General features: G+C 41.7%; 1 protein-coding gene across 25 annotated transcripts in view; it reads left to right on the top strand.

Annotated features, from left to right (window-relative positions):
- Window positions 1-27006, top strand: part of DAB1 (DAB adaptor protein 1) — a 1169270-nt gene that overhangs the window by 805505 nt on the left and 336759 nt on the right. For 3 of the 25 annotated variants that reach the window (XM_072820399.1, XM_072820414.1, XM_072820417.1), the window contains one exon: window positions 25988-26100. The exons of the other annotated variants lie outside the window; for them this stretch is intronic. The gene's annotated coding sequence lies outside the window, so the exon portion shown is untranslated. The remainder of the gene's footprint in view (window positions 1-25987; window positions 26101-27006) is intronic. 25 annotated transcript variants of the gene reach the window in all.

The following is a 27006-nucleotide window of genomic DNA, read 5'->3' as shown; positions in this document are numbered from 1 at the left end:
TAAATTTTGCGTGACTGGCTTATTTCACTTAGCCTATGTTCTTACAGTTCATCCCTAGTGTAACAGATGTCATAATTTACTTCCTTTTTAAGGCTGAATATAATTAATATAATATAATATAATATAATATAATATAATATAATATAATATAATATATAATAATATAATATCCCATTATACGTATGCACCACGTTTGCTTATCCATTCATCTGTAGGACATTTGGGTTGCTTCTGTGTCAGATGCTTGCTGTTTGTATGTCTTCTTTGGAGAAATGTATTTTCACGCCCTTTGCCCTTTTTTTTTAAGATTTTATTTATTTATTCATGAGAGACACAGAAAGAGAGAGAGAGAGAGAGAGAGAGAGAAAGGCAGAGACACAGGCAGAGGGAGAAGCAGGCTCCATCCAGGGAGCCTGACATGGGACTTGATCCCGGGACTCCAGGATCGCGCCCTGGGCTGAAGGTGGCGCTAAACCGCTGAGCCACCCCGGCTGCCCCCTTTGCCCATTTTTAATCTGGTTATTTGTTTCTTGTTATTTAGTTATAGGAGTTCTTTATATATTCTGGATATTATAACTCCTTATCTGATCTATGCTTTGCAAATATTTTCTCCTGTGCCCTTTAACTCTGTGATGGTGTCCTTTGATTCACAGAAGTTTTAAATTCTGCTTAGACCAATTTATCTATTTTTACTTTTGTTGCCTGTGCTTTTGGCGTCATGTCCAAGAAACCATTGCCAAATCCACCTGTCATGAAGCTTTTACTCTGTTTTTTTTTTTTTTCTTCTGAGAGTTTTATAGTTTTAGGTTTTACATTTGGGTCTTGGATCCATTTTGAGGTAATTTTTTATAAAATAAATGGTAATGACCTAACGTCATTCTTTTGTATGTGGCTATCCAGTTTTCCCAACATCCTTTGTCAAAGAGATTGTCTTTTCCCCATACAATGGCCTTGGCACTCTTGTCGAAAACCATTTGGCCTTCGACACAAGAGTTTATTTTGGGGCCTTTGTTGTATATTTTTGGTCTGTGGGTTTATCTTTATGCCAGTCCCGCACTGTTTAGATTACACTTACTGATATTTATTCTGTAAATAACATCAGGTTCCAGCTGCAAGTGCCAGTGAACCCATGAACACTTTGAGGTCCAAAGGTGGAAAGATGACATCTCCAAGGTCTCCCAGCCAGTAATTTGCAGAGCTGGCCTTCGCACTCTTCACTATGCTACAAAGCCTGCTGCATCCTGGGTCAGGGTACTCCAGAATAAAGATTAGAGGAACAAACTTGAATAGGCTTTTTTCATGGAAGAATCATTGTTGGAAGCGAAAAAAAGAACTAGTATGTGCCAGGACCTCTAAGTACATTTTTGACAATGACATTATGATTGTTCAATAACCAACTCTTTCCTTTTTAAAAAAATATTTTATTTATTTATTCATGAGAGATACTCAGAAAGAGGCAGAGACATAAGCAGAGGGAGAAGCAGGTTCCCTGCGGGGAGCCTGATGCAGGACTTGGTCCCAGGACCCCAGGAACATGGCCTGAGCTGAAGGCAGACATTCAACCACTGAGTCATCCGGTGCCCCACTGCAGCTCTTTCCTAATCTTAGTCCTTGCATTCCTCCCTCTGACCTGCAGCTCGCTCTCTCTAATATATGTTACTCAGTACTGTTGTCTCTAATGCTGTAGTACATCCTTATACTGCAGTCTGCCCCCAGCTTTGGCACTCCTATTCCTCTTTACCTTCCTCCATTTACACTTTTTCCATAGCTCTGATATCCTCTAACAGAATGAATATGAGATTTTTTAATGTTTCTTGTTTATTATCTGCCCCTGACCGCTAGAATGTTTACTCTCTGAAGCAGGGATCTTTCTTTTGTTCAATGATGTATACAGTGTGTGTTCATAGTAAGCAGAATAAATGATATCCCTGCCCCCTCAGGCTCTTGTGCCTTAATCCTCAGAACCTGTAAATCTGTTACCTTCTATGGCAAAAGAGACTCTGCAGATAGGACTGAGGTGAAGGATCCTGAGATGAGTATATCCTAGATGATCAAGGTGGGCTCAGTCTAATCACATGAATTCTTAAAAGCTGGGACCCTTTCTAGGCTGCAGAGAGCCAGAGAGATGGCACCATGAGAAGGACCCATCCTGTATGTTGCTGTCTTTGCAGATATCAGAAGGGGCCACAGCCAAAAAATCCATCTGTGGCTTCTAGAAGCTGGGAAAGGCAAGAAAATGGATTCTTCTTTAGAGGCTCCAGAAAGGAAAACAACCTTCTAAACAGTTGATTTTGTTTTTTATTTAATTTTTTAAAGATTTTATTTAGTTATTTGAGAGGGAGCATATGAGAGTGAGAGAGAGAGAGAGAGAGAGAGCACATGAGTTGGGGAAGGGGCAGAGGGAGAGGGAGAAGCAGACTCTCCCGGGAGCAGGGAGCCCAAGGCAGGACTCGATCTTGGGACTCCAGGATCATGACCTGAGCTGAAGACAGAAGCTTAACCGACTGAGCCACCCAGACAACCCTTAACAGTTGATTTTATCCCAGTGAGAACTTTGTGGGGTTTCTATAGCACTGAAAATACATTTTTGTTGTTTTAAGTCACTAAATAGTGTGTATTTTGTTGGGAAAACAATAGAAAACTAATATAGCACTCAAAAAATATGTGTTCAAAGAGTGAATGAAGGGGCCCCATATCAATGTTGAGAGTAAGGACTCAGCTTCATTAAGAGGAAATGGACTCAGCAAGATGAACCAAGTTGACCAGTGGCTCACAGTAGTGATAGCAGAGTGGGGTCTCTCTGTGACCTCTAGTCAGCTCCCTGTATTTCCCCTCTTGCTGTCCTCTGAGATGATGTTGGTAAGGTATGGACCTTTTCAACCACACATAGCAAGCTGCCATATTGGTTCATCCTCGGATCAGGTGTGCAGTGGTGTGGGTGTGTCTCTTGACTGGGAAAGGGAGAAGAATGAAAACGTTATGATGCCCCATATACTTTAGAGACATACTGAAAAACTTCAGTCTCTGCTCTCATGTATAAACGACTAAAAGTGCCCCCACAGAGGTTCGTTTGTTGGGCCCTACAAGAAGCAGCCATATCTGCCTTTAGCATCTGATTTGGGGAACCAGATTTGGGAAACTAACCAGGTCAGGTCATCCCAGGATCAGGAGCTGTTGTTCAACTGGAGATAGCAGCGGGCTAAAAGTTGAATTTCACACCCTCAGTCTTTAGATAAATCTTTTTTCCCCCTTTTCTTTTCTTTTTTCTTTCTTTTTTTTTGTTTTTGTTTTTGTCCTGAGATAAATGTTGACACCAACATCCAATTGGTAATATTAAGGGATTGGTATGGGCAAAGGAGCTATAAAGTCATATTCTTTGAGAATTGGTTGTACAGACACCACAGATTTATTTCAGTGGATTTTGGAGTCTCTGTGCATGGTAGGCTAGCCAAGGCAGATGGTGTGTGTAGGAGAAAATAGTGGGGAGACTGGTTTTCTCACAAAAATTTTTCAGTGAAAGCTTTGCTAGGATGTGCTGGGGATGTTTCCTGGCCTTGAACAAAATAGAGACCATCCATATAAAAGGAGAGTGAACACAGAAAGCAATTTGCATGAGTGATGTATACAGCTCTGTGATACAAGGCAGCATTTAATCTACAGACATTGACACATCATCAGTATTTTAAGAGTAACATCTTCTATATAAAAATACTCAAGAGCCTTATGCTTTATGCTCTGGACTCCAAAATGATTACACTATCTCCATGACTAGTTGTAAGAAGCCTGGATTGATTACCCAAGGCTTGTTTCTTGCATTTCTGTTTCCCTCTCATTTGACAGGTCCCAGTATCCATTTATTCCATTATCTTCTGAGTTTGAATTGGAAAAATAAGCTAAATCAGAGCAGTTTTTCTTGAGTTATAAAACCAACCATGTGAAGATGCTTTGAATGCTGTTCTGCTTGTACATAACTAAGAACCAGCTCCTCGCGGTAATTTTGCAGGTGATTAGCCTGTCGTGTTGAAGCATCCCTTCGGGAATGACAAAGGAACACGAGGTTGTATTTCTTTACAATAAGCAGATTACTCAAGAGAATCTCTCTCTCCTTATCCCTGCCCCCACCCCAGAAATCTCTGGAATGAAGATATTTTAGGAGAGGGGTGAAACGTAAGTTTGGAGAAGGTATGGGGATTCATAATCATCATCCTTTACATTTTAAATATACGTGAGAGAGCTGGGATTTTGAGGAGGACTTTGACACCGTCTGTCTGTTAGGAATGCCCTTTAATTGTGTTTGGCACACTTCTCTTTACCCTGCAGGTCCTAAAGCAAAGGCTCTCTCCTCTTGAAGCCTGTCTTAATTTTTTCTAGACAGATGCAAGCCTTAGCTCCTGCTGTACCACATTCATTAGTGTGCTTGGCACTGGTCTCTGTGTCTCCCCACCAGACTTAGCCCTGAATGAGCAGAGAGGCCTATGCTGTGTCACCTTTGTATCCTGGCATTGGTATGTGATGGCAATAATAATAAACATACTGTCATTACAGTCATCACTCTCCAGGCCTTGTTCTAAGCAGTTTATCTGAATTTTCTAAAATGCTGATCACTTTAAAGAAAATTACTTAGTAAGTAAAGACACAAGTGTTAGATATGGTAAAAAAAAAAAAAAAAGGTAGTATATGATATTTGGAGAACAGTGTACCAAGCAGTATTTTAATATTATGAACGATTATACTGAAGGTAGTAGGTGCTATTTACTGGGACCTACTCTGGGCTAGAAGCTTTGTTTGTGTAATGCCCTATCAGCTTTATAGTAGCCCTCAAGCAAAGATAAAGCCCAGTAGCTTTGGGGCAGCCAAATCTTTGTTATGCATTTCTCTACATTTCAATTTTAATCTCAAGACAATGGAAATAATAATACCACTTCAGAGGGTTGCTGTGAGATTAAATAAAATGCTAAACGGTGTCTGGCACCTAGTAGGTGCTCAATAAATATTTGTTGAATGGTATGATAGAGCTTCGCAAAGTGCTTGGCACATACTAATTTTTTGATAAATAAAATAACAGCAACAGAGGTTAGTATTAATTCTTTACTATATGCCAAGCAGCTTCTCATGGATTTGCATATGAAGTAATGTTATCATTTCCATTTAATGAATGAAAAGACTGGGATCAGAAGGGTGACATATCTTACTCGAAGTCATGGCATTAGTGAATGGTGGAGTTTGAAAGCAAGTTCTTGACCTGTAACACAAAGCCTTGATTTTTTCCTACTTATGTCTCAGTTTCCCTGTCTGCAGAATGCTGAGTACTAAATCATGTTCTGTATGTGACTTGGAGGTCAGCCTTATCTAACGAGGGATGCTGAATCTGCCCTCATCTGCATAATTTGGGAGGAAGTTGTTGCAGCTGGTGAACAAGGAAACAGCATTGTCTCTGTTACCCTGGGGTTCCAACTCTGTTGGATGATGGAAGCTGGCTTGCCCGTTTCCAACCATAGGCAGTTGCTCACATGTAGTGATCAAGCTATTGCTATTGCAGCTAAACGGTGCTTGGAGGAGAAGACCCAGTCTACCTTTATTCTGAAAAATATTCATAGCAAACCTGTCTGTGAGCCATAGTATTAATTTCACTCTGAGCAGTGATCCTTACTTTGTAGCTTCATTAAGTACAGTAATTCATGCTTTAGAACTGGAAGGCGGACGTGGGTAAATACTCCTTTCTGGCTTCACAGCTCCAAATGCAGTGCAATGTGAATGAGTTTATAACACTAACTTTTGTGACATCTTAAGATATCTTAGAGATCATCTGCTTCAAAGTGGTTTTTGTTTTAAGCAATGGGGTAAAAAGGAGATTTCAGATGTAACATCCCTGTATGAAATTGGTAAAGAGGGAGAGTTTGACTTCTTCTTTGCCAATTTGAATGCCTTTAATGTCTTTTTGTTGTCTGATTGCCGAGGCTAGGACTTCCAGTACTATGTTGAACAGCAGTGGTGAGAGTGGACATCCCTGTCTTGTTCCTGATCTTAGGGGAAAGGCTCCCAGTGCTTCCCCATTGAGAATGATATTTGCTGTGGGCTTTTCATAGATGGCTTTTAAGATGTTGAGGAATGTTCCCTCTATCCCTACACTCTGAAGAGTTTTGATCAGGAATGGATGCTGTATTTTGTCAAATGCTTTCTCTGCATCCAATGAGAGGATCATATGGTTCTTGGTTTTTCTCTTGCTGATATGATGAATCACATTGATTGTTTTACGGGTGTTGAACCAGCCTTGTGTCCCAGGGATAAATCCTACTTGGTCATGGTGAATAATTTTTTTAATGTACTGTTGGATCCTATTGGCCAGTATCTTGTTGAGAATTTTTGCATCCGTGTTCATCAGGGATATTGGTCTGTAATTCTCCTTTTTGGTTGGGTCTTTGTCTGGTTTTGGAATTAAGGTGATGCTGGCCTCATAGAACGAATTTGGAAGTACTCCATCTCTTTCTATCTTTCCAAACAGCTTTAGGAGAATAGGTATGGTTTCTTCTTTAAACATTTGATAAAATTCCCCTGGGAAGCCATCTGGCCCTGGACTCTTGTGTCTTGGGAGGTTTTTGATGACTGCTTCAATTTCCTCCCTGGTTATTGGCCTGTTCAGGTTTTCTATTTCTTCCTGTTCCAGTTTTGGTAGTTTGTGGCTTTCCAGGAATGCGTCCATTTCTTCTAGATTGCCTAATTTATTGGCGTATAGCTGTTCATAATATGTTTTTAAAATCGTTTGTATTTCCTTGGTGTTGGTAGTGATCTCTCCTTTCTCATTCATGATTTTATTAATTTGAGTCTTCTCTCTCTTCTTTTTAATAAGGCTGGCTAATGGTTTATCTATCTTGTTAATTCTTTCAAAGAACCAACTCCTGGTTTTGTTGATCTGTTCCACAGTTCTTCTGGTCTCGATTTCGTTGAGTTCTGCTCGAATCTTTATTAACTCCCTTCTTCTCTTGGGTGTAGGATCTATTTGCTGTTTTTTCTCTAGCTCCTTTATGTGTAAGGTTAGCTTTTGTATTTGAGTTCTTTCCAGTTTTTGAATGGATGCTTGTATTGCGATGTATTTCCCCCTTAGGACTGCTTTTGCTGCATCCCAAAGATTTTGAACGGTTGTATCTTCATTCTCATTAGTTTCCATGAATCTTTTTAATTCTTCCTTAATTTCCTGGTTGACCCTTTTATCTTTTAGCAGGATGGTCCTTAACCTCCACATGTTTGAGGTCCTTCCAAACTTCTTGTTGTGATTTAGTTCTAATTTCAAGGCATTATGGTCTGAGAATATGCAGGGGACAATCCCAATCTTTTGGTATCGGTTCAGACCCGATTTGTGACCCAATATGTGGTCTATTCTGGAGAAAGTTCCATGTGCGCTTGAGAAGAATGTGTATTCAGTTGAGTTTGGATGTAAAGTTCTGTAGATATCTGTGAAATCCATCTGGTCCAGTGTATCATTTAAAGCTCTCGTTTCTTTGGAGATGTTGTGCTCAGCTCAGGAGTCTTTAAGGGATGCCTGAGTGGCTCAGCAGTTGAGCATCTGCCTTCAGCTCAAGGTGTGATCCCAGGATCCAGGATCGAGTCCCACATTGGGCTCCCTGCATGGAGCCTGCTTCTCTGCCTGCTTCTCTGCCTGTGTCTCTGCCTCTCTTTCTTTCTATATCTCTCGTGAATAAATAAGTAAATTTAAAAAAAAAAAAAAGGAAGGAGGTCTTGGCTGGCAGCCCCTCCATTATCGAATCCTTTGTCTTCAGCATTGGGGACCCTTCTGTTAGGCTCTGAGACAACTTGTAAAATCACCCTAGGGTCACCCACGTCACTAATTCCAAAAACTGAGTTCAGAAGCTCCAGGTTAGCCCCAATCCCCAAGGTGTGCAGTTCAGCTGGGAACAGGAGCAGCATCTCGAGACCAGGTCTTCTGACATTGCTTCCAGTACTTTTATTTTCATTCTGCTACAATAAATTTACTTTAAAAGGGAAGCTAATCAAAGGTAGGGAGTACTTAAAGTAGCAACAATTTTAGTAAGCAGTGCCATCTTCTCTATTCTCCTTTTGGGTTTATGGAAAACGCTGTTAAACATATGTTCTTAACCCACCTCCAAGTTGCTGAGACATTCTGTGCCGTGTTGCCAAATTCTGTGCATTCCAGTGACTCTTTCTTCTCCCTAATGCATTGCTAAAAATAAGAAAACTCACGCAAAAGCATATGTTGTGGTTTGCTTTTGATTTGGGCACAGATCATCCAAGTGTGAAAACAAAATTGGTTGCTCCCTCCTCCTGATGCACAGATCTGCACATCTGTACTGTACTTAGTGGGGCAATGATAACTGACATCTTATAGGGCTTGGCAATTTCATGAAGACACTTAATGCCCAATATCTCATGTCATAATTATGGGAAACATACCAGGGCAGGCAGAGCGGGTGGCTTTATTTATATTCATTTCATAGTTGAGAAAGAAATTCAGTTGTTAGGCTCATGTTCCACAGATTTTAAACTAGGTCTTCAACTCTGGAACTCTTTGCTGACCATCTTGCTCTCATTTTTAGGCAGAAATGGAATATTAACAGTTTTATTATCACCTAGCTAACCTTGGGACTATGAGCGATAATATAGCAACTGTTCCCCTGTTAACTCTTTTTGGAGGCACTTTCCTTCTGGCTGAGGAGTCACAAATAGGGAGTGCCAGTATTGAATTGTCTTTAGAGTTTCGGGGTTTGTGTTGGGCATCTTCCATTCATCCCTCCAGGTCCTGCTTCCACTTTGCTCTGTGACCTGGGAGACTGACCGGTATAATCCCATTAGCATCTTGTCCTCCAGAGGCTTCTGATTCCTTTGGCCAGCGGGAGCATTGGCAGGAGGATGAGTAAACTTGGGGGTTTTTCTCCATCTCCCTCACTTTGAGATCACTACAGGCTGGCCACTTCTCTCCACTGGTGGTCACAGTCCTGTAGGATGGCCCTCTCCATCTAGCCTCTCTGTTTTTAGTTTCTGGCAACCTCTCTTCTCCCTTTCTTCAGGTGTTGGGGTGCTAATCCCTCTCCAGTAACAAACAGTTCCCCATGTTTTCTAGCCTTGCAGTACTGCACTGTCTCCTATAGCTACCCTGGAACTCGACCTGCATCTTTGCAAATAATCCCTTTATCAAGCTTTTCTAAAGCTACGCAGTTTGAGGATGTCACCTTGGGCATTCCAAGGCCCTGACTGATAGAAGTGTCAACTCTAATGTCTTTCCTTTCAAGTCTTCCACATAGTAAGAGTAAGGAGTTACTGGAAAAAGTCCTCTGCATTGCCTTGTAGACAGTTTAGCTTTCAAATATGCTCTCAGCAGGAGCTGGAGCTGAAGATTACATATATGTGCCTATGATTCTCAGATTTTATGTAGATAAGAATCACCTGGGGAGCTTGTCAAAATTGCCAATTTCTGGGCACGTGCCCCCAAAGAGTCTGATACTGTAGACCAGGAGTGAGGCTCAGATATCTTCATTTTCAACAAGCTCCTCAGATGGATGTGATGTAGGTAGAGCCTGGACCACATTTGAGAAACATTTTCTTATGCCAATAAACTACCTCTCTGTCAAACTCCATAATGGAATCCATATCTTCCAGTTTGATGAGATTCTGCGTGCATGTATGCTTGTGTGTGTTTTAACAAGAAATTTTGTTGAAAAGAACCATTAAGCAAGACAGTGCTCTCTGTCTTTCCCCTTAATAAAACTGGTCGATAATGGTAATTTCTCAGTAGGCTTTGTGTTTTGATGAATCTCTTTATTTTAGAACAGTTTTCTATATATCCCTCCACCCATCCATTCATCTACTCATTCATGAAACATTTATTAAGCATCTGCTGTGCAACAGGTACTTTGCTAGGTACTGGAAATAAAAAGCCTTTCCCGTCCCCAAGCCACCCATAAGTAGCTGGAAACAAACATGTACACAAATAGGTGTTTATTTGTTCATTCAGCAGATAAACATTGAGCACGCAGTGTTTGCCAAGGATTGTTCTAGGCACTGAGGATATCAGAGTGAATGAAACAGTAAAATAGCCCTACAGTTATGGAGCTTCAATTCTTGCATTAATTCTTGCATTAATTAATTGCATTAATTCTTTAGTACTAAACAGTATGGGTAGAAACAAAGGACAGAATTTTTACCTAACACCTATGAGAGGTGTTAGGTAAAAATAATTCTTCTTCTTCTTCTTCTTCTCCTTCTCCTTCTCCTTCTCCTTCTCCTTCTCCTTCTCCTTCTCCTTCTCCTCCTTCTCCTCCTTCTCCTCCTTCTCCTCCTCCTCCTCCTCCTCCTTCTCCTTCTTCTTTTTAAGATTTTATTTATTTATTCATGATAGACATGCAGAGAGAATTTTATTTATTTATTCATGATAGACATGCAGAGAGAAAGACAGAGACACAGGCAGAGGGAGAAGCAGGCTCCATGCAGGGAGCCTGATGCAGGACTGGATCCTGGGACTCTGGGATCACACCCCTGAGCCATAAGCAGACGCTCAACCACTGAGCCACCCAGGTGTCCCTCGCTCCCTGCTTCTACCATGTAAAGACACAGTGAAAAGAAGGCTGTCCATGATCTAGAAAGTGGGCCCTACTGGATGCCAGAATCTGCAAATACCTTGATCTTGGACCTGTCCAACCTCTAGAGCTGTGCGTAATAAAATTCTGTTGCATATAGGCTACCCAGTGTGTGATATTTTGTTATAGCAGTCCAAAGCAGACTAAGACAGTGACCTTCACTTGCCATCAGAGTTGGATTCACATCCCACCTCTGCTACTTCCTGGCTCTGTGACCTGAGGCAGGGATATCACCTCTGTTTCTACTACACCTTAAGTGGTGCTAATAATGTCACCTGATGTAGAGAGCAGCTGTGAGGGTTCAGTGAGATACTGTAGATCAAGTACTGAGTACAGCCCTGAGGACTCCTTATTGCCAAGCCTGTGTAGCTGTGGTGGAGGGAGTAAATGGGAGGAGAGAGAGCCACCTGCTTATGAGGAAGGGTCCTTTTAAGGGCAAGCTCAAGACTAATGCCATGAGAGTCCCTTTGTCCTAGTCAGCTACTACACATTCCCTTCTGTAACAACCAGCGGTAAACAGAAGGGTCGAGACCTATAAATCGGAGTGGCTGAACAAGCCCTAAATGAAGGCACTACCATTAGGATTAGTGTGTCTGAAACCAGGCCTGTGAGCTGGGACAGGATGGGGTGCTGAGCCCTGTGAGGATTTAGATAGAGGCTTTCAGCTTTCCAGTTCTAAAGGGTGTTCTCCAGCTATGCTTCTGGGATGAGGCAGGGCCCCTCCACCCCCCAAGCACTGATTACACATTAAATCTTCTTTACTAAATACCTGTGCACAGGCTGATTCCAAAGCAATTCTATCATTGTCCTGGGGAGTGCTACCTAAGTATTATACAAAAGATCCATAAATGATTGTCGCAGGAAGCCAGGGCTTGAGAACTACGCAGGGGGAACCTTTGGGTGGAGCCAATGTCTTATTTGATAGGAGAGGCATAGTGTTGGGGTGAGCTGGACGTGAGAAAGGCATCCACTGGGTCTCTAGGTACTGGGTTTCTAAGTTCTTTGCAATTTAAGCATTTCATTTTTTATTTCCAAATAATGCATCTCTGAATCTATTCAGTATAATTGGAAAGGTGATTTACTCTGGGATAAATTTCTTTTATGTCAAATATTAGTAGCATGGTAATTTGTAAGATAATTCACTTCTATCAAAACTTACTTTCCAGGCAAGAGATAATAGCTTTCTTAATATAGAAGTTTAAAAGAAATTAATAAAGGTTTACACATTCTTGATTTATTAGTGCATAAGGCATTGAAATTATGAAACTCTGTCCTCTTAGGTGATCTATATTATAATAGCTTCTGACAAAAACACTTATCCATTCTTAGAACTTTCTTGCTTATTCTTTTCTTGTTTACTTTCCTACTAAAACATTTAGCCTTATCGTCAGTCATAAAATAACCCATTTGTTCATTTATTCAACAAATGTTTACTATTAATGCAAAGTTTTTTGTTTGTTGATTATTTAGTGTGTAGTATACTTAGCATGTGTATGTGTAAGCAAATTCAGGTTCCAGCAAAGGGACCTATCCCCCTGGGTCTGCCATAGAAAGGCTTTGCAATCAAGAATTTTACTGGCTAGTTTAAAAAAACACATCCTTCTTTTGTTCCTTGGGGATATACTTCCTGGAGGGGTCTGAAGTAAGATTAGAAAAATTATATCCAGTTCTTCTCTGATAATCATTTAAGTATCTTCTGATACACATTTCAGAATGGTACCATAGATATGTAATTTGCAATGGGAAAAAGTGAACTTGAATTTTGTAAGCACCTGGTGATTATGTTCTTGAAATATGTTCATACCTATGCTAATGGCCAGGGGGGAGCCACCCTCCCTGATTTATTCTGCATGGACCAGAATTTGTGACCCCTGGTTTCTTTTCATCGACCTTTGCTAATAGTTTCAGTAAGTAATTTTCAGATGTGGAAACAATAGATCATAGGTAGTAAAAGTAGAGTATAGGCAGTTGGGAGGTAGATAAACTCACATGGTTGCCAGCTTCACACTACCTCACCCCATTTTGCTCTTGTAGCTGCTATGCACTGTTCTCTTTCATTTCCAATTAAATACAGATGCTTTCCACTGAGAGCTTGGGAGTTGTACCAGGACTGCTTCTGTTTAGCGTGCATAGGTGCACAAGTACACACACACGGACATACACACACACTTCCTTTTCTCTCTTTATGTGCTCTTAACTGCTCACTTGGCTTATCAGCCCAGTTATGTGTTGTTAAAATTTGATCACTCTTGAGCATCATTAAGGGATCCTAGAAATTGGTCAGAGGACACAGAGGGATGAGCAAACAGACCAGCAGCTAAATATGACAGTCAGTGGGTGTTTTGATCTGTGTTTTTAAGGTAGCCATGGAAGGGAAGAGAGATCCTTTTCTTGCTTGTAGAGAAGATGAACCAAAAAGTGTATTATATATTCATCTTAAAGGTCACATGTATAAGCAGAAAGAGTTCTTGAGGACATTATCATATTATTACAAGATAATCTCCTATACATACTGTATGTGTTGGCACTCTGAAAGCAAAATGATATTTTTGTCTGGGCTCCTCAGTCTTGATAGAAAAAAACAGGAACTTAAGATGTATTTTCTTGAAGGCAAGGTCTGTGAAAATCCTTTTATGGAGCTTGTATGCCAAAGCACGCTGTGTCAAGTCAGCCGGAGGTCATTACCGTTTTTATTAGGTGATTATATTGTAAATATGAGTTGGGCCTCAATCATAAGCAGATCCTTTATGTCTGTTTCTGAACATTCTGTCTCCAAAGTGCTAAATTCCAAATTGGAATATCGATTGTCTGATGCCTGAGTTACAGCCTTCCTCAAATCTTGAATTGGGCCTTAGGGTCCATGTGTCTTTCTGGAGATAAGTTCTTCTTGTAAGTGGGAGATGTGAGGTCTTAAACAGTGGGCCCCACAAGGTGGAAAACCAAAGACAGACTCAAGCACCATTCTCCCCCAGGTGAATTGGGAGGTATTAAACACACCATTTTATGACATATATAAAGAAATTGTCATAATTTGTAAATGTCCCTGAATTTCCTCTCGGATGAAGCAAACATTAATGTATTCCTGCAAATGTTTATTATCTTCATGCAAATCCAATTGAATAGTTTTTCTTCCATTCTTTAGACTTTTTTTTTTTAACTTAACCACAGGCTCCTAAATTTTCCAATTCTATAAATATCCCTAATTTTTGAGACGCCTGGGTGGCTCAGCAGTTAAGCACACCCTTTTGGCCCAGGGCGTGATCCTGAAGTACTGGGATCAAGTCCCACATCAGGCTCCCTGTGAGGAGCCTGCTTCTCCCTCTGCCTGTGTCTCTGCCTCTCTCTCTCTCTGTGTGTCTCTCATGAATAAATAAAGTCTTAAAAAAAAAAATCCCTGATTTTTAAAGTTTAACCATGTTATCCTTTAGAATGGTTAAACACACCTTTATCAGGATTTCTCTGTTTCAGTGCCCTGGGGATTTTGTGTACTGCAGGATGGTTAGCCGCCTGGCCTCCCTGGCCTCTACCTAGTAGATGCCAGTAGCACCTCCTCTCACCAGTTGTAGCAACCCCAAATGTCTTAAGATGTTGTCCTCTGGGGATTAAAAGAGACCCTGATTGAGAATCACTGCCTTAAAATGTGTTCAATCAAGGCCCTTCGGCATTTGAAATACAGAATGAAGTGAATCTCTCAGTATTTAAAACAAGAGTCAAAGGCAAACCTCAGTGTGACAAATGCTTGTTCACATAATGACTTCCCCTCTAGGATGTTAGGGGAAGGCAAGGCTGTTAGGATTTTGCATCCCTGTAGCTTGGGACTGCTAGCCAAGTATTTGTTGGATGAATTAGAGAAATCAGTTACTTTTCACTAAATGTGTATTTAGCTTCCATAAATGGTGCTTTCATATATTTATGTATGTTTGTTCATAAATATTATGTACATATTTATGTATTCCCATAAAAATACCTAAGTGAGAATCTCTGTTATATCGTTTTCTACTTCAGTATCTGAAGAGTGGGCACACACAGCAGACATTTTAGAAGGTGGAGGTTGAATGGCTTCCTGGTTATAAAATGTATATTCAAGTCATGAATTAACCAGGACATCCATGGTTCCTATGCCATCAGAGAGGCATTTTTGCAGTGATGACGACAGTCTGCTGTTGGATGTGGGGTTACTCCACAAGTGGGTACCCTGAGAGGCCTGCTTACTTTGCCTCCTTCGATGTTCACATTTGATACACAGAGGGATAGGGTGGGGGGTCTAGGTCTAAGGAGGCATGTTGGGTCTTTCTGAATTCACACTGGCAGGAGGAAGAATGTTCTAGGTCAGTGGGGGGATGAATGATTATATTTTATATATTCCCAATCATCACAGTTGTACATGTAGCCGCTTCTTATTCCCAGAACTCGCCTGGCTGCCCTGCCAGAGCTATGACCAGTATTACTGTGATGGCTCTATTCTCTAGGCTTGCATTTAAAGTTCTAAAAAAGTCAGAGGATAGCAGCCCTTCCCAAGATTTATGCTGAAACAGCACAAAAGTTGAGTGTTATTGGAAGGTATTCGAAGTCACTTTTAAAAACTTTTAGATTTAAATTCATTCTCTAGGCTTTGACCACCACAATAGTGTGAATTTTAAAAGGACTGTAAAAAACATTTACAAGGTACAGTGGATTTCTAGGTCAGGATTCAAAGCTTGTGGAGGAAAGTGGAATTAAAAGGCACTTCAGTTAAAGTCACGAAAGATGGTAGAAATGACCTGGTTCAACCTTCTCGATTTACAGATGAGGAAACTGGAAATCACTTGGAGATTAAATGACTTGTCCAAGGTCAGAGATTTTTTTTTTTAAATTTTTGCTTGTCTTTTGAATCTCTCTCTTTCATTCATTCTCCACCCCTGTCCCAATAAAATTTGACCCAGACTTACATGCACAGATCACTGATGGTTTTCCTAGACTGTCAAAACATTGGACCTAACTGAGGTAACAAGAATATTCAAGTGCCACTTTTACTTTATAAGTAGGCAGAAATCAGAGAAGGGTTGTTGCGCTGTAAAAGTTTTTGTTTTGTTTTTTTTTTAAAGCCAGGTGGGTCCTTTCTGTTCAGTTATCCTTTTTCCTAAAGCATGCAGCTTCCTTGTGATTGGATTGTGCGCTATCCTTACGGCAGTCATTCCTTCGTTCATTAGCTAACATTTCCTGAGCAGCTGCTGCATGTTGGGTGACAGGACAGGATGTCTGCCCTCTGGAGCTCACACTTCAATGAGAAAACAAACAAGCAGAAGGTGCCTGTTGAGTATAGTGTGGGAGGTAAGAGGGATGGTGCTTTAGGGCTGTGGGTGGGGGCTGTTTGTCAGTCAGGTGACACCGGGGAAGGTGAGAGTCCTTGGTCATTGCAGGTGGAGTGCTTGCTGTTCATCACAGGGGCTGAGAGGGAATGCTGAGCTGGTTTCCAGGAGAACACCTGGAAAGAGGGTGAGCGTGGTGCCACAGAAGAGCATAAGCGTTGATTCAAGCCCCAGCTCCAGGACTTCTCACCTGGATAGCCTTCAGAGAAGGCTCGGAGCAGAGGCTTGCTTTCATCCCAAGCCTAAACCCAGAGCCTCGGCTTGGAACCTGTGCTGCCTCTGGGAGCACACGACTGAGGATTCAGGGGGCTGATACAGTCAATATAGGGGAGTACATGCTATATAAATGGTAGCTCTATAAAGAAACTTTCTTCCATCTTCACATTGCAGGCACACTCATGGGGACATGAATATCAGTCATCTCTCTTACACATTAATTTCCTATTCATAGTGGATGAGCAAAATAGAAAAATGAAAATGTTTATCAAAAATATTAAACACTTGGGCGTATGAAGGAAAAAAGTATTTTTTTGCATTTTGTTTCCTTTTTGTTAAATAATCCCTTGAATTTATATCATCTCGATATTATATAAGCACAAACTCCAGAGGGAGGGTTGGATCTGCTTCGTGTCCCTCCCTCATGCTATGCTTTGTTGAGTTTTTATTCCCATTGATTAAGCTCTGTCTCTGTACCAGCCATTGTAATAAATCCTCGAAGCGATCATAGCAAGGATGGGGAAAGTCAAGGCCTTCAAGAGATTGCTTCTAGCAAGGGGAGGAGGCAGGATATGACCCCAGTTCTGTGGAGCTCCAACAGCCAAACTTTACCCATTAAGTAATAATACTTCCATTTGAGTACATTCTTTTGAGCATTTTCTGATAACACAATGGGGCAGAGGTCATATTTCCTTTCCTAGAGCCCTAAGTGACATCCTTTCACTCCCTGCTCACTTCTCCCCATCCACACCCCCTTGATGTGGGATCTCTCTCTTTGTGTATTTCCAATATAGACCTTTTGCCAGATCTCTGAGAAGCTAAAGTACCTCTTGGGTAAGTTTGCCTATGTTCAGTAGGGCACGCGAATGCATGGCATGATACTTAGACTTGAACTTCCAAGATTTCTTTAGGTACATGCTACTTGGGGAGCATTTGCTGTTTTGCTGCTGTGATTCTCACTACAGTCTGTGGACGTGGATGCTGCTGGCTTCAATTTCCAGAGGAGGAGATGCAAACACAAGACTGATCCAAGTCCTATAGTCTTTGGGTCATTGGATCCCAACCCCAGCAGATGTCTGGAAATGCCTGTTGCTTGTATCCCTTAATGAGGAAGGCACCTAGCTCTGGTTGGAAAACTGTCCTTTAGACTCTTAGATTCTTGCTTTTTTCCACAGTAGCACTTGGTGACCTTGATATTGTCATTTTACATTCCAGGGCTCCATTCTTCCCATCTCTTCCCAGAGATGTTCAGAGTGACATGGGGGTGGAGAATACAGACATTGGGGCCAACAGCCTGGTCCTAGCTCTATTGCTCCCCAACTCTGTGATGTTGGGCAAATGCCATAACATGCTCAGCCTTGCTTTTCTGTCTTGGAGGTGAGGATAATATCCATACCGACCTTTTGAGATTATTGTAAGGATTAAATGAGTTAATTTATGTGGGTATAATGCTGAAAGCAGTATCTGACTTATGATAAGACTTTTCTATATGTACTAGCTACTAAAATTATGAGCTATTATTATTTACTTCTCAAACATTTGGTAAGCCCCCGCCATGTGCCAAACACTATGCTAGATAATGTGGTGGATTCCTGGTGTTTGTTTCAGCTCTGATACTCAGTGATGGGTGTAAACAACCAAACCCTCCATCATTGGGGGACTGTATGGTTAGCTTCAGGGGACTTTCTGACTGTCTGCTTACAAATCGTTATGTGTGAAATGAAAAATGCATTTAGCTATTACTTTCTTTTACCCATCTTGTTCACGTAGGTGGATTGTATTTTACTACCTAATTAAGAGTAATGGAAAAAATGGAAGGAAACACATTTGTAGCTTATGTGTGGGTTGAAATTTCTTGAGATGGGAAACAAACTCATAAACAGCGGAGACAATAGCACTATTTAAATGAGAATATCCAGGGGTATCAGGAAATGGAGTAATGCCATTTTGCTATTTTGGGCAGGGAGAAGGAAAGCTTGAACATATTTGCACATATTTGCACATAGCATCCTTGGAGAAAATTGGTCTTGCAAAGAGCAGGACACATTTGGATATGAAAATTATATTCAGACCACCTTATTAGCATAGTTCTATTTTTCTGTACACCTTTCCAGAGATAAATTCCCCGACCTCACGCAAACTAGATCAAAAAGGGATAAACTGGAGAGGCTTAGTATATTTCTTTGGGAATGAGCATATAAATACCAGTTTCTCCTTGGCTGCATATTGTAGTATTTAGCCAGGCATGCTGGAAGGAGCCTGAACTTCAAGGCCAGATTCTGGACTCTTACCCTTTGACTCCTAAATTCCTGGACGGCTGGAGAAAGTAATTATACTTCCCCTGTCTACACAAAGCCTGGTGCAATGGGAGGTGCATGGACTTTGCAGTCAAAGAGACTTTGTCTGACTTGTGCCCCCTCTTCTTTACTACCTGCTCAGAACCAGTTTCCTTGTCTGCAAAGTGAGAACAGTGAGCTGCATTGTCAAGGTGTTGTGGACTTTAATAGTGTATCATGTATTTTAGAACACAGAACTCCCTTTTTGTTAAAATATTGGGGCCTTTTAAGACTTTTCTCTCGTTTTAAAAGATTTTTATTTATTCACAAGAGACACACACAGAGAGAAGCAGAGACATAGGCAGAGGGAGAAGCAGGCTCCCTGCAGGGAGCCCGATGTGGGACTCGATCCCAGGACCTCGGGATCATGACCTGAGCTAAAGGCAGACGCTCAGCCACTGAACCACCCAGGTGTCCCAAGACCTGTTTTTCTCTTGTGATACATAGACTAGGTACAAAAGACTTCATGAGCCTTGTGGGGACAATCAATGAAAAATGATAAACATAAAATAAAAACCTTGGTATCTACTCTTCAGGCCAGAAAATAGAATGTCTTGAGTCTCTGGAATCTTCCAAAGGGTTCCTTCTTGACAGCATCCTCCTTACCCCCCACCCAGGTAGCTATCAGCCTGAATTTCATGTTGTTCATGTTCTGGATGCCTTTCATTTTGCCTGCTTTTGAACTATATATAGCTGGAATCGATTGTACAATATTCTTGTGACTTTGGTGCTTAGTATATTTTTAATTTTTAAGATTGCTTGATATTGATGCACATACATATGGCTAATTTTCAGGGCGCTGTAGTATTCTGTTCTAAGAGTATCCCTTTATCTTCTGGTAATGGGAGGCATTTGGTTGGTTTCTACTTTTTTTCTTTTATGAAATAAGTTGCTATAAATATTCTTCTATCCCTGTGACTCTTAAGCTGGAAAGGTCTTTATAGATAATTTAGTATGATATCTTGTCACTGCCCAGTTGTTTTACATATAGAAGGCAGCCCAAGGTTTTCCAGCTAAGAAATGCAATGTGGGACCAGTAACCCTGGTCTCCTGTCCCAGTTTGGCTCATTGCTGTGACTAGACCACATGTCTCATGGTTTGCCTTTTTATTTTAAACAACTTCCTGTGCTAATGATACTATAATTCTGATTTTTTATTTGGGCTAGCTCTTTACCATTCTCCTAGAAATATACTTGGCATTTACTGTTGAGATGATTTTCTGCCCATCTCCAAAGCTGGGGCAGTGCTGGCTTCTCTCGGGCCCTGTCCCATTAATGCTGGCCCTGGGCACACCCCATAGCTATGGACCTGCCGAGAAGCTTCTCCTTCTTCAGCAGTGGGAGCCTCTGAGACATGTTTCAATCAGGAAAGGAATCAAAATAGACCCAAAATGGCTGGGGGCAGAAAACTGCTGAGAAAAGAGGGTCTGAATCCTTACAAGGCACTTTCTTAGGAAATGTCCTTTTACTATAAATAGGAATGGATATTCAATTTTAGGCCCCCTTTAAAAAAAAAAAACAAAAAAAAAACCCTCTTGAGGACTGAAATTAGATTTGAGGCTGATGGGATGAATATAGGATGGGGTGATTCTGTGCTGTGCTAAGACACGTCTGAAAGTTTGGAGCAGCTGGTGCGATAGAACAGCTGAGCCACAAACAAATATCAGCTGATTTTAGCACTTCTTATTTCTAGATGCCCTGGTTTGTTAACTCTGGCGTTTGGCTCACTTGTAAGCTCTTTTCTTGAGGCTCCTCATCATCTCTTGCTACTCTGCCACCGAAGAGCTGCATACCCTTGGGAGAGCTATTCCTCTTTCAGGACTCAGAGTCCTGTACCCTAACATGGGGGCAGTAGCTCATATTTCTGAAGAGCTTATAATGTGCCAGGCCCCGTGCCAAGCACTGTCCGTGGGTCACCTCATTTAGTTTCCACAAGACCACCACGAGGGGGAGCTATTATTACCCCCATTTTGTGAGGAAATTGTACTCAGAAAATTGAGGCACAGTTGGCTCACCGATCCCCATGAAATAGGGGATTTGGAAGCTTGTTCTGGGAGAGACCTGTGTGGGCCTCCCTCCTTCATCCTTTGAATCGCGGAACTGTCATGTGTGATAGGCATCCCCCTTCCTACATCCCTCTTCCACCAACCCTGGCCATTGCATCCTCTGTCAGCTGTGGGGCCGCAGGGGAGAATGTGGCCAGGATTCTGAATTCTTGATAAGCATTTGTCTGGACGGAGTGTCCAAGGTTTCCATTCACTCTCAAAGGGGTGTGTCACCTCCAGAAGTTTAAGAATCACTGACTTTGATGCTAAAGTCACAAGACCACAAACCGATGCAACCAGCCATTTGAAGACAAGGAAATAGATCCAGTTTGGTTATGAATGAATAAGCTTTCAAAGACTCATATTGATTGCTTTTTAATGATCTGACCAAATATTTTGAAGTTGTAAAATTGCATTGGAAATGTACTGTGAGGAATTTACTCAAGAAACAAAAAAGTAGTAACCTGTCTTATGAGTTACACGGTATTCAGTCCAAATATTTAACAACTGTGTCTTTTCACTGAAAAGTTTCAAAGGAATTGAAAACAGCTTCTCTTATCACTTATTTGGAGACAGTGATAGACACTCTAACAGAAAGAGAGGAAGGAAAAAAATGTGGTGTGTTACAGATGATGTCATTGAGAGGGTATAGGCATAGTCCCCCTTAGTCAATTGCAACAGGTATTAGTGTTGAATGTTAATAGGAATAAATGCTGATAATGGTTTACATTTATTGAGCACATATGGCATCAGGCTCTGTTTTAGCAACTCCACATAGATTAACTAATATAATGATCAAAACTGCTCTTTAAAGGAGATGCAGAGCTACTCTGTCCATTTTACAGATGAGAGACTAGAAGTACGGAGAACATCAGGGCTTGCCCGAGGAAAGTATGAGAGCCAGGCCAGAGTATGTCCAATGAATTCTGATGGCAGGTGTCTAATATGGAGCAAATTAATGTATTCATGCCTTGGCATGACCTTCATTATAATTGCTTAACTCTTGAGGCTGTTGTCTCTTTCTGCAAGGTCCAAGGTGAAGGAATCAGACATTGATTAACTGCCTAATATGGGACAAGTGTCTTTACACACGTTATTGGTTCTTCGATACTATCCCATGCATATATTTATCACGGCCCTTCTCTGATTATTGTATCATTACCTGTATGACTTCCTCTTAGCCTGTGAGTTGTTCATTCATCTATGTATTGATGGTCTTTCGCTGTAGTATCAAGCCACCCCCAAATTTCAGTAGTTATCCAAGCTGTCTATAGCTCTGCTCAGCTCTATTCCAGGAGCCTTTTTGTTTTAGAAACCCAGGCTTGGGGAGCAGCCTCATCAGAGCCATGCGGTCCCCATGGCAGAGGGCTGAAATACAGAGTCTGAATTGAACAACGTAAGTGCACGTAAGTTTCTGCACTTTGCATTGGCCAAAGCTAGTCACATGGCCAAACCTGACAACGGGGAAAGGAATGTTCCTCATCTCCCTTGAGGTGCTGGCAGTCATGGTGCAACGGGTACAGATGAATACACATCTCATCGGGAGGGACACAGAAAGTTTGGAACCATAGTAGTGTGCTCTACCATCTGAGTGTTAATAGAGCTCCATTTTCATTTGAGAGAAAACTGCCACCTAGAGATGCTGCATACATCCTGGGTAACATGATGATGCAATGTGAATTAGTTTTTCAGATTCCACGTACATGCTCTTTGCCCATCTGGTTTCCAATGTCATCTCTCTCTGCTCTGAAATGCATACTCTGTTCTTGGGACATGCTGAGTTTTGTGTAATTTGCCAGAGCAGCGTGTACAGGCACATATCTGTGACTGAGTACATGATGTTACACGTGCTGTTGCATTTTTCTCTTCCTGTGCTGGTAAATCAATCCTTCCTTCCTTCCTTCCTTCCTTCCTTCCTTCCTTCCTTCCTTCCTTAAAAAAGATTTTGTTTATTCATGAGAGACACACACACAGAGAGTCAGAGACAGGCAGAGGGAGAAACAGGTTCCCTGTGGGGAGCCCAATGGACTTGATGCCAGGAATCACAACCTGGGGTCATGACCTGAGCCGAAGGCAGATGCTCAACTACTGAGCCATCCAGGCATCCCTAAATGCTCATTTCTTTCCAAAAACTCAGGGCTTTGGAAAACAGGGTTTCTCTGGAGGCTGCCTGGGGAGTGCTCTCTTACTCTTCCATTGTGTCCTCTGCTGCCACACAGTGCTTGTCCTTCTGCATTTTAGTTGTGTGAGGACTTTTCTCTTCTCCTGATAACACTAGGAGTTTCTTGAAGACAGAGGGAGAGCAGTTGCTGGTATACTGATAGGTCCTGAGGGCAGGTCCAGAAAAGATACTATAAACATGCTCTGAGATAGTGAATAAAAGAAGTTTTCTTACATAAGAATGGCACTTGCCATTGTAGGGTCAGTGATCTTACCTTTCCTGTACATGTCAAGTCGGTTGGGTTTCAATCATTCCAGAACAAAGGGCCTGGGAAATAAGTCCACTCTCATGACTTACATGTGTTCCGCTGCACATTGTTCTTTCTTTTAAAATTCAGCAATTTTTCTGCAGTGTGTTTCCAAAGTGATTTTTATCCCTCCATTTCGGGTATAACATAGGCTCCAATTATTCTCTTTAATTAAGTGGTTTTATTTTATTAATTGTTTCTAACTTACAGAATTCCCTAGAGACCCTTTACATGTTTCCAGATGAAGCTGGGAAGAAAAGCGCATTAATTATACACACAAACTCCTTTTGGCGAATTAAGCATGATGCACAGTGAACATGAAATGACTCGCCCTCCTGAGCTATCAATCTTGTCATTAGTGATGGCTTGTATCAGTAGTATTGACATGGGCTTATCCAAATTGGATTCTGCAAAGAGTCATTTTAATTTTGCACAAATGTAGGAAGACAGAGTAGTTTGACATCCCCCTTTTTTTTAACCCTCTCTTTTGCTGAGTGCCTGGAGCTTTTCTGTTTGTAATATCAATTTAATATTTTATAGTGCTCTCGTGTTTGTAAAACACTGAATGTTACCTGAACAAGCCACAGGGCAATCCCGGGAGATAGTGGAGTTTCACAGGAGAGGAAATGGAGCCTCTGCAGTTAAAGTTTATGCCTCAAATCAATACAGTCAGAAAAGGGCAGAGCCTTTTGAGTTACTGGTATATTTTTTAACATCTCTGAGGAGGGAGATGGGTTGAGTTGTGCCTAAGCCCCTTTCTTATTTTCTGTGGGCAACTATAAGGCAGTTCAGATGTGTGTATGTTACATTGTCAATTCAGTAAGCATTGTTTGGGCACCTATTATGTCCTAAGATGTGCCAATGAGAAGATACCACATTTCTTAAACATGTACTGTGTGCTGGGCACTGTTCACTCAGGATTGACTCCGTTAATCTTCACAGTGACCCTGTGAAGTGACCCTGTGAATGACCCTGTGGGTCATTATGGTTCCCAGGGCGTAGTTGAGGCCCAGAGAGATTAAGTTGCTCTTTGGAGGTTATGCAGCTAGAGTGTGGGATTGGGATCCAAACCTGGCAGTTGGGCACTGCATACCAGGTGCTAAACTCTCCGTCTTACGTCTTCCCCGGCCACTGTGTCCTTCTGTCAAGATGGATATGGTCTCCTGTGGCAGGCACACAGAATGTCAGAGCGGTATCATAGTTGCTGCGGTAGCTGTATGGTGGTGTCTAGGAAGCAGGATGGATACATGGTTCAAGGACCCTCATTGGCCACCACTGAGCTTTGGTTCCATAAACTACGGTGCTTGTAAAGCACATTGCATTCCCAAGACTTCTGTCTTCCTGAAAGGAGCTTCTTCTGATGCTTAGAATATTCTAGGGAAATTGCTCATGTTCTGACCTATAGAGAGAATTCCTTGGGTTGATAGTCCAGATTGCTGATGAATCAGAAGCCATACTTTGAGCCCCTAATAAGATCTGGCTCCTTGCTTTATGTAGGCATTTCTGCATTCTGCAGGGAATTGAGACTAGACATGTTTAAGTGAAGTGTCCTCTTTAAAGGCGAAGTCTTTCCTCCCAATAGAATGTTGAGGTGATTGAGCCTTAGTGTCTTTAAAAAGACCATGTCATTCAGCAATATTCATGGGATACCTACTACGTGCTAAACAGTATTATGGGTCCAAGGGATATATAGCAGCAAACAAAAACAAAACCCCTGCTTTCAAAATGGAGCTTATGTTTCAGTGGAGGCAGAGAGACAATAAATAAAATTAAGTGAATCCAGCACTAGATGGTGATGAGAGCAATGGAGAGAAATAAAGTAGGAAGGGGGGGCAACTGGGTGTGAGGTTGCAGTTTGCGACAGTATGCTTGGACAGGGACCTGCGTGTATGTTTATGGAGGTTTAATTAAAAACCTAGTCACCACCACCACTACTGCTTAGGACCTATTATTTATCTTCATTGCCTTCATAAAATTCTTATGCACAAAGCTTCTCGTAACGGGGGCTTGTCTACCTCTCCAGACTCATTTCATATCCCTTCCCCATAAACAATGCTTCAGCGTCACTGATCTGCCTACACTTCCTGGAAAACCACATCCTTTTGTGTTGGTGCCACCATGTGTGCTACGTTCTCTGCTGGCAGCACCTTGCCGCTTCATCTAGGAAGCTTGTTCCCATCTAAGCAATGGGAACTCACCCGCCCATGTGCCTCATGGACGCCACAGCACCGTTATTTTATTTCACACTCTAGTTGGGTTGTCAGTGTTTGGGTGTCCCTCTTCAGTGGTCTGTCATTTCTCCCATGGGGAAATGATTTTTCCCTTGTAAGTGCTTAATAGATACGGAAGGAAGGAAAGTCCATAGATAAGCAGGTAGGTAAGAAAGGAGGAGGAAAGACAGGAAGATAATCCAGAAGGCAGCTAGGAAGTGAGGGAGGGAGGGAGGGAGGGAGGGAGAAAGGTGGGGAGGAGAAGGAGAGGGGAGTAGAAGGAAGAAATCAGAGTTCGTTGACCCGGCATGACAAGATCAGCATCGTATTTTAGAGACACTCATCTGGGCACTGCGGGGAGAGAGTTGCTAACTTATAGCACTCATCCTCCCTGCTTCAGCAGATCTTTGAAAGTTTTACTGTTGGGTAAGACTGATTTTTCCATGGCCCTACGGACTTAACTCTGCTAATAGAAGAAGGGAAGACAGGCCCAAGGGAGGAGTATGCCTCCACAAACTTCTCCCACCCCCTGCCCCATTCCATGATGAATCATGGAAGTCTCAATTGAATATTCTAATCACAGCTTTGCTGTCCTTCAGACCCCAGCTGCTGACAGTTGGGTCACTCCTTTTCATGCCCACTGCCCTTCTCTCGTTATGGGAGCTCTTATGCATGAGTCTATCCTTAGCAGACAAAGCATGATGGATTGGCTAGGGTTCCCTTCATCCTTAGAACCTGGGAAATGCTTCTTTTTTCAGACTCTCAGGGCCCATGTGGGACATCGTCATGAATGAAAGAAGAAAGTAATACAATATTGGATGTGCCTCTTTGCTGCCACTGTGTAGAAAGAGTATGATGCATTATGGGGAATGTAAGTATATGGCATGCGTCCCCCTCGCCCCACCCCGCCCCCAACCCAACAGCAGCTGATGCAGAAAATCATTGATCACAGTCAGTGTCCCAACTGAATCTGGTGGTTTTCATTGAAGATGTCCTACCCCTTTCAAAACCAGAAGAGTCAACAATTTCTAAAATTGAATCTCAAAGAGAAAAATCAACCTACGTTAAATCTTTGGATTTTTGAAATGATCTAAGATGCAAAAGGATTAGAATTGATTGGTTTTTATCGTGGAAGTGGGTTCACAGCAATTCTCAAATCTGTGGTCTCCCTGGATATAAAGCTATGAATGTCAGCCAGATACTAGTTTATTTCATTTTTTAATTTGATTCTAGGGCCCTGAGTCTGTATTTAATGTTTCAGTGAGCAAAACAGTTATGTTTGGCTCCAATGAAAGATTGATAGAAGTGATTTTCAGATGTGGAATCAAAACAGAGTGGGGAAAAAAATGTCACGTTTAAATAAAATGCAGTACTTGGAGGCATCATGTGGTCTCATAATAAATGAATTCATGGCACAAAGCTGACATATTTTGAAGGAGAATTTCTTTAGAAAATTTGAGGTGATTCATTTTTATGATTAACTGTGGTGAAAACAATTACTTGAGAATTTTTAAGTGAAAGGAAAAGAAGCTTTGAGGTGTTTATAGATAACATCCGATTGCCTTCATTTTTATACTTGGCCTCATGCAGGCTATGAAGTACGTTTGTGAAGTTTGGCTGAAGGCCCTGGAGCTCCAGGGGTGCTCATTCATCCCTGGCCTCATCTGTTATTCGTAGTTTGGAAAGGGGAGGAGCAGGGAACTGTAGCAGCAGTGGTGAGAAGTCCACCAGCTCTGGATTCAGACAGTCCCAAGTATGAATTGTGCCGTGTGGCCTC

Source organism: Canis lupus, chromosome 3 (assembly GCF_048164855.1).
Source record: "Canis lupus baileyi chromosome 3, mCanLup2.hap1, whole genome shotgun sequence".
NCBI lineage: Eukaryota > Metazoa > Chordata > Mammalia > Carnivora > Canidae > Canis > Canis lupus.
Note: the sequence above shows the minus strand (reverse complement) of the source record. Positions and strands in the feature narration are given on the sequence as shown.